The 11,010-nt window shown below is 45.2% G+C and overlaps 1 non-coding gene across 1 annotated transcript; it reads left to right on the top strand.

The window, feature by feature from the left end:
• The first annotated feature begins 3,020 nt into the window (after positions 1-3,020).
• On the top strand, positions 3,021-3,093 carry TRNAK-CUU (transfer RNA lysine (anticodon CUU)). Its single transcript has one exon. It is a non-coding gene; the product is annotated as a tRNA-Lys (tRNA).
• Positions 3,094-11,010: the final 7,917 nt, after the last annotated feature.

Here is an 11,010-nt window from a genome sequence, read left to right as displayed (position 1 = left end):
AAGTTGACTGTGGCTTTTTGGCTTGTTTTCATTTCAAGATGGAACAGCAATTGCCTGTCCTTTTTGGAATACTGTATCTAATAAAAAGAAATCCCAGTCTAAGAGCACCAGGCAAGGCTAATAGCCTGTCCTGGTTTGAAGGACAGGTGTTTGCCAAGGAAAGCAGAAGCTTCCCCTTGGACTGAAAGAAAATGTGATTCTTCCGATTATTATAATTTCGGAATTAAGAGAGCTCTCAGGCAAAGATATGGGGGTAGGAATAACAGTTCTTTACTAGTATATCTAACAAGACAAACAAGAACAACAACAGCTATGAAATTACCCACAAACAGAACAGTAACTCAGTCCCAGTGTTTTTTGGCTGCAGACACCTTTTCCCTGAGCTGCAGTTCCCGGTGCTGGGGGCGGGCGGGTCCCGCAGAGCCACAGGAGGGCTGGGGGTGATGGCAGCGCTGTCCCAGGGGGAGAGAGAGAGATGGAGAGAGAGAGAGCCCTCCGCTCACGGTGTCGGTCCCGGTGATCAGCAGAGTGCTGGATGGTGGTAGTTCACAGCGAGAAGACAGCCGGGCAGGGTCCGATGGTGGTTTCCCGATGCTGGGATGGCAGGGATGGGACACAGGCAGCGATCGTCCTTCTCGTCCCAACTCCGCGGGGGAAATGGGCCGAGGCCCAGCCTTCCGCTTCCTCTTCTGGCTGTTTGAATCTCGCAGGGCTTGCTTCTTCCCTCCCGTCCCCTCCCCCTTGTCACCAGGGCCCAGTCAACAGGTATCTTAGCATGACAATGGGGAAAATTCCACAGAGGGAAAAAAGGAAGAGAACTAACCCTCAACATTATCCACCCCGAATTTTCCCCTACCATCATGCCAAACCAAATTAAAAATCTTCAAATTATAGACATCCATACAGTTACAGATACAGGCACAGTATTGTAGGTAGTTCACCCTAAAACAAGGTCTCCTTGGGGTATGCATCGGGTCTTTCCATCCCTTTGCATGACCCACCAGGTACACCCTGGCCCTTGAGCAAAAACCACCCCACGAATTGGATTGTCTTTGCTGGAGGCAGGGTTCACCCAAACAGTTTTTCCTAGCATACCTCTCATATGCACCACTGGAACCTTGTCCCCATCTGGTGTTTTCAAGGGCTCAGACTGGGCAGGGCCTGCTCGATTAGTGGAACCTTGGGTGTTCACTAACCATGTGGCCTTTGGTAGATTAATCTCCCAGTTTTTGAAAGTCCCCCACCCAGTGCCTTCAAGGTGGTTTTAAGCAGCCCATTGCACCGTTCCACTTTCCCAGCCGCTGGTACGTGATAAGGAATGTGGTACACCCACTCGATGCCGTGTTCTCTGGCCCAGGTGCTTATGAGGCTGTTCTTGAAATGAGTCCCATTGTCTGACTCAATTCTCTCAGGGGTACCATGTCTCCAAAGGACTTGTTTTTCCAGGCCCAGGATGGTGTTGCGGGCAGTGGCATGAGGCACAGGGTAGGTCTCCAACCATCCAGTGGTGGCTTCTACCATGGTCAGCACGTAGCGCTTGCCTTGGCGTGTCTGAGGCAGTGTGATGTAGTCAATCTGCCAGGCCTCCCCATACTTATATTTGGACCACCACCCCCCATACCAGAGGGGCTTCACTCGCTTGGCTTGCTTGATGGCAGCACACGTCTCACAGTCATGGATAACCTGGGAAATACTGTCCATGGTGAGATCCACCCCTCGGTCTCGTGCCCACTTATAGGTAGCATCTCTGCCTTGGTGACCTGAGGCATCGTGGGCCCATCGAGCCAGGAACAACTCTCCCTTGTGTTGCCAGTCTAAGTCTATCTGTGACACCTCTATCCTTGCAGCCTGATCTACTTGCTCATTGTGTTGGTGCTCCTCATTAGCCCGACTCTTGGGGACATGGGCATCTACATGACGGACCTTTACGGGTAGCTTCTCTACCTGACTGGCAATGTCTTTCCACTCATCAGCAGCCCAGATTGGTTTTCCCCTATGTTGCCAGTTCGCTTTTTTCCATCTTTCCAGCCAGCCCCACAGAGCATTGGCTACCATCCATGAATCAGTGTAAAGGTAAAGCTTTGGCCACTTCTCTCTTTCAGCAATGTCCAGGGCCAGCTGAACGGCTTTGAGTTCAGCAAGTTGACTTGATCCACCTTCTCCTTCAGTAGCTTGTGCAACCTGTCGTGTGGGGCTCCATATGGCTGCTTTCCACTTCCGGTTCATCCCCACGATGCGACAGGAACCGTCAGTGAAAAGAGCGTAGCGAGTTTCATCTGCTGGCAGTTGGTTGTATGGCGGGGCTTCATCAGCCCGGGTCACTTGTTCTTGCTCCTCTTCATCAGCAAGACCAAAATTTTCACCTTCTGGCCAGTTTGTAATTATTTCCAAAATCCCAGGGCGATTTGGGTTTCCGATACGGGCGCGCTGTGTGATGAGGGCAATCCACTTGCTCCATGTGGCATCGGTGGCGTGGTGGGTAGAGGGGACCTTCCCTTTAAACATCCACCCCAGCACTGGTAGTCAGGGTGCCAGGAGGAGCTGTGCTTCTGTGCCAATCACTTCTGAGGCAGCTTGAACTCCTTCATAAGCAGCCAAGATCTCCTTCTCTGTTGGGGTGTAGTTGGCTTCAGACCCTCTGTAACTTCGGCTCCAGAATCCCAGAGGTCGGCCTCGGGTCTCACCAGGTACCTTCTGCCAAAGGCTCCAGGACAAGCCCTTGTTCTTGGCTGCAGAGTAGAGCACATTCTTCACCTCTGGTCCCGTCCTGACTGGGCCGAGGGCTACAGCATGAGCGATCTCCTGCTTGATCTGGGCAAAGGCTTGCTGCTGCTCAGGGCCCCAGTGGAATTCGTTCTTCTTCCGGGTGACCAGGTAGAGAGGGCTGATGATCTGGCTGTACTCAGGAATGTGCATTCTCCAAAAGCCTATGGCACCTAGGAAAGCTTGTGTTTCCTTCTTGTTGGTTGGTGGAGACATCGCGGTGATCTTATTGATGACCTCAGTGGGGATTTGGCGCTGCCTGGCTAGCTCAGTCGGTAGAGCATGAGACTCTTAATCTCAGGGTCGTGGGTTTGAGCCACACGTTGGGCGCCAAAATCTGTCCTGGTTTGAAGGACAGGTGTTTGCCAAGGAAAGCAGAAGCTTCCCCTTGGACTGAAAGAAAATGTGATTCTTCCGATTATTATAATTTCGGAATTAAGAGAGCTCTCAGGCAAAGATATGGGGGTAGGAATAACAGTTCTTTACTAGTATATCTAACAAGACAAACAAGAACAACAACAGCTATGAAATTACCCACAAACAGAACAGTAACTCAGTCCCAGTGTTTTTTGGCTGCAGACACCTTTTCCCTGAGCTGCAGTTCCCGGTGCTGGGGGCGGGCGGGTCCCGCAGAGCCGCAGGAGGGCTGGGGGTGATGGAAGCGCTGTCCCAGGGGGAGAGAGAGAGATGGAGAGAGAGCTCTCCGCTCACGGTGTCGGTCCCGGTGATCAGCAGAGTGCTGGATGGTGGTAGTTCACAGCGAGAAGACAGCCGGGCAGGGTCCGATGGTGGTTTCCCAACGCTGGGATGGAGGACAGGCGGCGATCGTCCTTCTCGTCCGAACTCCGCGGGGGAAATGGGCCGAGGCCCAGCCTTCCGCTTCCTCTTCTGGCTGTTTGAATCTCGCGGGGTTTCACTCTTCCCTCCCGTCCCCTCCCCCTTGTCACCAGGGCCCAGTCAACAGGTATCTTAGCATGACAATGGGGAAAATTCCACAGAGGGGAAAAAAGGGAGAGAACTAACCCTCAACATAGCCCAAGTCCAGTTTGGGTGGTATTTTTCATGAGTAGATGCAGAGTAACTATGCAGGAAATGGCCACTGCAGTCTGTTTACTGGTACCAGTAACAGCTCCTTAAATCAGACCCTCTCCCTGCTCCTTGCAGTGGATGAGCTTGCAGGGGCTGGGCAGTTTGCTGTCCGGTGGCCCGGGAGCTCTCTGCAGGGAGGTAAACAGCAGAGGTTCAGGCATGGCAGAACACCGTGGCAGGGAGAGGGCCAGGACCCCTGAGCAGTGCCTGGGGCTGAAGGTTCAGCTCAGCTCAGCTCAGCTCAGCTCAGCTCAGCTCAGCTCAGCTCAACAGCTCTCTGCCCTTTGGTCTTCCTGCTCTGCAGCCACCCAATGGGGCCCTGGCTACAGCCCCCGCTGTTCTGGGGCTTCCTGGCTGGCGTGGCCCCATTGTCCTGCAATAAGATCCTCCTTGGGGTCTTGCCCTGGGGCTTGGGAGATGTTAAAAATAGATGAGATCTTCTGGCTTTGCACTTATATCTTCTGGTTTGTGTGTGCACAAAAGGCTGGTGAAACAGAGCAGGACAAAGGGCATCAAACACAAGACACTGCTCCAGGTGTGTCTGGTGCTCACTTCAAGTTCAGTTTTCACTTGAATTTCTGTCTGGTCAGATTTGGAAGGTACTGAGTACTTTCACCAGCTGCAAGGAAATGGAGTGTAACAAAAATAACCAGCCTTGTTACCTTGTTTTGCTAACTTTCCTGTTGCTTCTGTAAAATAGCTAAGTGGGGGGATAGCATGGACACAGTACCCTGAGCAGGTGATATCCATAGCTACTGTTTAACCTCCAACAATGTATCTGAGCCAGGACATAGCTCCACTTTCTTGAGCCAACGATGTCCCCAGGCCCGAACAAGATCTGGGATCTTAAATAGCAACAAAATTTAAAAGGTGTTTCCTTCCCCATTTTTGAGAACCACAGAAAGACTGAGTCTGGGAAAACAAATTGTAAGTTACAAATCTTAGCATTAAGGCCCAGACCCTAGAGAGAAAGAGTAGAAAGTATGCGGATACAATTTCTCAAGGTGAAGATCAAATTTGGTTGAGTATAATTAAGGACTCAAAATAATGTTGACAATCTACTTCTTTGAAGATTCTGAGTATCAGCTGCATCACTCCTGCAGTGGTCTGACAACCAAATGCACATGACAACAGCCTGTTCCTGGATGTAGGTGACACAAATGTGACAGATCCTTCTGTATCTCTGAACTGTGTTGAAGAGGTAACTGTTTCATGCTGGTCACTATTGCCAACCTATCATCTGTGTTTTTTCTGGGGAAGAAAAAAGATTTCTGTTTTTAAAAAGCCTTCAATTTATAAGGGGAAAATGTATATGTTCCAGAAAATTCAAATGCAGAGGGAAGTGAATACTCCTACATGCTGCTCATCTTCCTCCTGCTAATGTAACAACTCTAAGCATGCAAGCAAAGTAAACAGGATTTATAATAAATGGGTCAATTTTGCTTTTCAAATGAGTTGTTATTTGCTTTTAAAGTAGCAAAGGAGTTTGCTAGAGTTTTGTATAAGAGTCCTGCTCTTTTCATCCTAGTAGGAAGGGCCTCTGCATCAACTTGTGGCTCTCTCTACCCCGAAACGTGTGAGACAACATTGTCAGTGGGAGAGAAAATGCAGACACACATTTGGAGGCATCTCCAATGGCACTGGAGTGCAATCTCGAGAGACCACTTCCCTTCTTGCTGCTGTTGGATAACAAGGGAGAGATCCCTGCCACCTCTCAGAGCTGGGAGGGTGATGAAAGACATTGACAAGTAGAAAGTGCTTCTCCAGAGGTTAGCTGGAAATCTTTCTTTTGAAGACTGTGAGTCTTCACTCTTGACAAAATGTCCTAGCAGCCTGGAGAAGCTCAGCAAAACTGGAGGCTATCAGGGGATGCTGTTACTAGAAATCATAAGATGAACATGTGCATGTTCAGAAAGCTGAAACATGACTATCCAGAACAACTAGCAAGCCAAGCAGCCTGAAAAAACCTTTAATCATTGCATAAAGCTAGGATCACATTTGAGGAAGACTATTTACACAAGAAGTACAGGGCTCAGAATAGCCATTTGGAAACAAAAACTTCTTGTAAATGCAACCAAAGACAACAGAGAGAGCATTCATTCCAAAAAAAGTTGATAAGAAAGAATTTCCCCATCCAGTAACCATCAGTCACAGCACATGATATGCATACTTTTAACCTCCTTGCATGGTACACAGACCACTTCATCCTGCTTTAGTATTTGTATTGCTGCATTTGAAATTTGATTTATCACTGCTGACTAGTTCACTCTTCTGGGAACCAGTGCCTTCTATTTATCCACACAAGGGAACTCCATGTCACTTCTCCACTTTAGAGATATTTGGAATGAGAAATGGTAAATTCCACAGAGGCATAACCTTTGGTCTTCAGCTGACCCTTCAGGTATTAGTGATGATCCAGTGCACTTGGATAACAGGAACTGGCATGGCTGTGATTAATACACAACTCAATATCTATCACACTATGAACTCAAGTAATTTCTAACCTGGTCTCAACTTGGGCAAATTTCCTGCAGTAAAAAGTCCACATCATGCTTCAGATACTTTAAAGTTTTGAGTTTTCTTCACCAGTTAATGTGGAGTAGGCATGCAGGTGGCTAGACTCTCAAGTAATGCTCATAGCTGAATATTCTATTAAACAGTTCTTATTTAGTAGGTTGTATTGTGCTGGTTTTGGCTGGGTAGAGTTAGTTTTCTTCACCGCGGCTGGTATGGAGCTATGATTAGGATTTCTACTAAATACAGGGCTGCAAATATACTGATGTTTTTGTTATTGCTGAGCAGCACCTACACAGAGCCAAGGGCTTTTCTGTTTTTCATGCTGCCATGCTGGCAGGGAGGTTGGGGGTGCATGGGAGATTGAGAGAAGACACAGCCAGGACAGGTGACCCAAACTGACCAAAGGGATAGTCCAGGCCACATCACATCATGCTCAGTAAAAAAAAAAAAAAAAAAAAGTGGGAGGAAGAAAGAGGGAGGGGGGCACATTTGGAGTGACAGAATTCATCTTCCCAAGTAGCCATTATATCTGACGGAGCCTTGCTGTCCTGGACATGTCTGAACACCTGCCTGCCCCTGAGAAGCAGTGATTCATTCTTTTCTTGTTTTGCTTTGCTTGTGTGAGAGGCTTTTGCTTTACCTATTAAACTGTCTTTATCTCAGCCCAGGAGTTCTCCAGCTTTTACCCTTCAGATTGTCTCCCAGTCCCACTGGTGAGGGATGGAGCAAAGGAGGGAGGGAGGGAGGTAGCAGTGGTATGATACTTGGTTGCTGGCTGGTTCTTTTCTCTTAGTTTCTGGCCATCCAGTCTAAATCTTTTAGAGATGACATCGCTTTATTATTGAACTGCAATCAGCTTATGGTAAATCACTGAATACTCCTAAACTAAGACTGACTTTTCTCTTGCTCTTTCCTTCTTTTTTTTTTTTTTTTTTTTTTTTTACTTTGTAAAACAACCCCAATTTAATTTTACTTACATGTAATATCTTTATGTAGTGCTTTGAGCTGATGTTTCCATTAACTTTGTGTAAACTACTTGGTGTGAGTATGAGATCTCTTCTGTAACTATTCTCCATAGAACTTACACTCTTCTAAAACCAATGTAAAGGTGGAAACTTATTTTTACCCCAGTTGTTTTGATCCAGAAAAACAGCCGATAAATATCGGTGAAAGGTGACTGTTCCTGTGAGTTAAGGCAGAGATGTCTTTCCTCCCATCACCTCTGAGCTTTTAATAATTATGAATCATCCTCCAGCTGGTTATCAGCATTTCTGTCAACTGGCTGGAACAGTGATAGCTCCAAAGTATGCAGCAATAAAAAAGGCCTGAAGATCAGAGTATCAATTGATACTACTACTACAAGGTCTTGTTTATACAGGTTATTTTACTAAAAGGAGGGACTAATGAAATTCTAGTACTTCTATGTCATTGTGGTTATAAGAGATCCAGTGCTATCACAGTCTTCATTTTCTTTTTCTCATGCCTCTTCCCTTTGCACAGGCATTCCTGCCCTGAACAGCTCAGACAAAAATGCACTTTGGACTGATTCTTTCCTCCCACTCCAAGTGCTGAGTGCTCCAGCTGGATGACTACAGATTTTTAGCTATACCCAGTGTCAATTGTATTGTGTGCCACTACATGTAAAAGACGACAGAACAGGGAACATACTCTGAAGTCCAAGCATTCAGAAATTGAAGCAACCTTTTCCCAGCATTGGAAGGTGAATCATTATTTGTATATGTCTTGTGTTGGACTGAGTTTGCAGTAGCTAGGAACATTTTATTCTCAATGGAAGATGAAATTCCTGTGAAATAACATAATTCCTGCATCTGAGGTTTTAAGAAAAACCACTGACCGCTGCAGGAGTTGGCAGCACTGGGGGAAGAGGAAGAGGAGATGGAGGAGGAAATAATCTCATTCTCTCACTCCAGGAGTGGAATCTGACCCCTGCTGCTGATGAGTGGTGATAGAGAGTGCATCGGAGAGGGAGAGGAAATGGGAGAACCAGAGGAGAAAAGAGTCCTTAGGAAGACATCCTTAAGAGAAGGAAATACTTGGGATTAGCAGGGAAGGTCATCAGGCTGTGCAGCCCTAAGACATCTGTCCAAACCTATCTGGAGCTCCTGGCCACTGAGTCTCATTAGTGTGTATTTTTTGCACTCAGAAAGATGAGGTGGGGAAGGATGTCTTTCCTGCTCTGGTTTATCTGCGTCATAGGGATAACACCTGATTTTGTCTACATCCAGCTGTGAACCATACTGAAAAGAAAGCATGGAGGCAAACAACTCCTTCGCCCCCCCCTCAAAAAAAAAATGTGGTAGAAGTGCCTCACAGATGGAAGTAAGGGGAACTCAGAGCTCAAGATGCATTTTGTGTTTTGCTGACTTTCTATCTTTGGAGCAGAAAATGTAAAGTTTTACTCTACTAATCTATGAAATGTGCATAGGGAGCCACACAATGTTAGGAATCCAAGTATTAAAACTGTGTGCAGAGAAAAGAGGCAGAAGGAAATTTTATGTAGACTTTTTTTTATATTTTGCCTCTCCAGACAAAACAGGACTGCTAATATATATATATATATATATATATACATATATATATATACTTTGAGCTGTGGCATCAGTTTTCTAGTTCTGCATTAATATTACCTAGAAGAAACACTGTATAAAGCATTCATCCATCATTTTTTCTCATTTTGTACAAAGTGACTACTCAGTTCTGCCTTGTACTCTCCCTAATAGTGTGCCACTCTTCTTTTTCCAGTAGATTTGAGAGGATGAAGTTTATGTTTCTGTTTTCAAGTGTTGCTTCCTTCACAAGCAGGAAATCCTCCCTCCCTCCATGCATTTTTTAAATAGTTGACAGATCCCCCAATTAATTGCATATCAAACTGAAGTTCTTTTTCCTGTCCTATGTGACTGCACTCCTCCAAAATAGTCCATCTGTTTTCTTACTCCCAATAAGAATATTAAAAACAACCCCTACCTACCAAAACAAAAACTCTCCTGGGAAGATGAATGTGGCAGTAACATGTGCCAGTGAGATTACTTATATATTACTGGGATATCTTTGAGTATTACCAACGGGAGATCTCTAAGAACATATATAAAATATGTGGTAACATTTCCAAACTAGTCAAGTCCTTTTCCTAGGTTATATCCCTTCCAAAGATGTGTTTTGAAAAATCTACCTTCCTAATGAATACAGCTTTCTGGATTGCTCTTCTCCATGTATCACTATAACCTTTGTCCTCCCCTCTATCCCTTCCTCCTTTCTTTGCCTGTTAATGATTCACAATTACTGTGCCATAACCAAGCTCTGCCCAAATTTCTCTTTCTATCTCTCTATAGCTTCTTCTGGTTTGGTTTTGGGTTTTTTTGTGTGCTTTGTTTGGTTTTTGTTTGCTTGGATTTTTTTGGTTTTGGTTTTTTTTTCATATAATCTGATCCCTTCTCCTGCACTTGCATTCTGGAATGGAAACTCAAAATACAGGTAAATCACTGATGAAAATTGTAACACAGAACAGACCTGGAAAGACAGCAGTGTAAACTGTAAACTTGAATTTTTGGTCAGGGGTTTGTTGGGTTTGTTGCAAGTGTATGCAAGAGGTTTTCTGACTTCCCAATCAATGTACCTGCTTTTACTAACTTCCTCCATAACCTATTAGTGCTGTTATCACGAAAAAGGAGACATGATAATGTGACTGCGTATATTTCTCAATTTACTTACTTCTCATTTAAAATTATTTGCAAAAGAGAACGTGGTAATAGATGAAAAGAATAAAAAAACTCCATCTCTGTATGCTGTGGAGCCTCAGTCCCATTCTTTTTCTGAAGAGATAACAGGTGTGTATCTGTTCACTCCTTTTCTAAATTCTTTCTGCTATAAAACTAAACAAACCCAAATTTGCTTTGGAAAAAATAAATGGAAACTGTAATAACATACTTCTTAAAAAGAAAATAAATGTGCCCTGAGAGGAAGAAATACTTTCCAGAACAAGTATATCTTTTGGTGGGTTTCAGTGAACTGCATAACTACGTATTTTAGTGTTTGGAAAGAATTGTGACTGCTGGAATGAATTTTTTAAAAAGCAGCCCTGTGTGGTTTAATAAAACTGACATGGCAGAGCCAGGCTGGTGGACAGGGTGCATCTACAGTTCCATCATGAAACAGTTTTGTGACTTTTAATTGAGGCACCTCATCTCTGAGTGGGTCTTTTCCACTTGCTGCTGAGCAATGCTCCCTCATAACGGTGTTAAGAAAGAACTAAAGGCTTTGAGGTGTGCTCAAGATGTCCCAAAGCTTCAGTGAAACTATGTGAATTAAAAGGATCAGCTAAAGCCTTCCATTCATATATTTACTTACAGGATTCTTGAAGGCCTAAAATTGCTGGGACACTGAGGCTGCCAGCTATGCAGTGTAATTAATTTCTTCTGGCGAGCATTATGAGCAGCTTATCAATGCCCAGGAAATCAGGGCGAGCTGTCAGGCTGTTGTTAACTAGGACAAGGAGGCCTCTGGTTGACCATTAAACCCTGGCTTCCTTTCCCACCTGCTCAAAGCCGTAGTGACACGGAATAGGTCTCGGGTTAGTGAAGCCATGACAAAAGCACAGATCCCAGATGCAGTGTGAAGACACGT

Source organism: Cinclus cinclus, chromosome 1 (assembly GCF_963662255.1).
Source record: "Cinclus cinclus chromosome 1, bCinCin1.1, whole genome shotgun sequence".
Taxonomy (NCBI): domain Eukaryota; kingdom Metazoa; phylum Chordata; class Aves; order Passeriformes; family Cinclidae; genus Cinclus; species Cinclus cinclus.
Note: the sequence above shows the minus strand (reverse complement) of the source record. Positions and strands in the feature narration are given on the sequence as shown.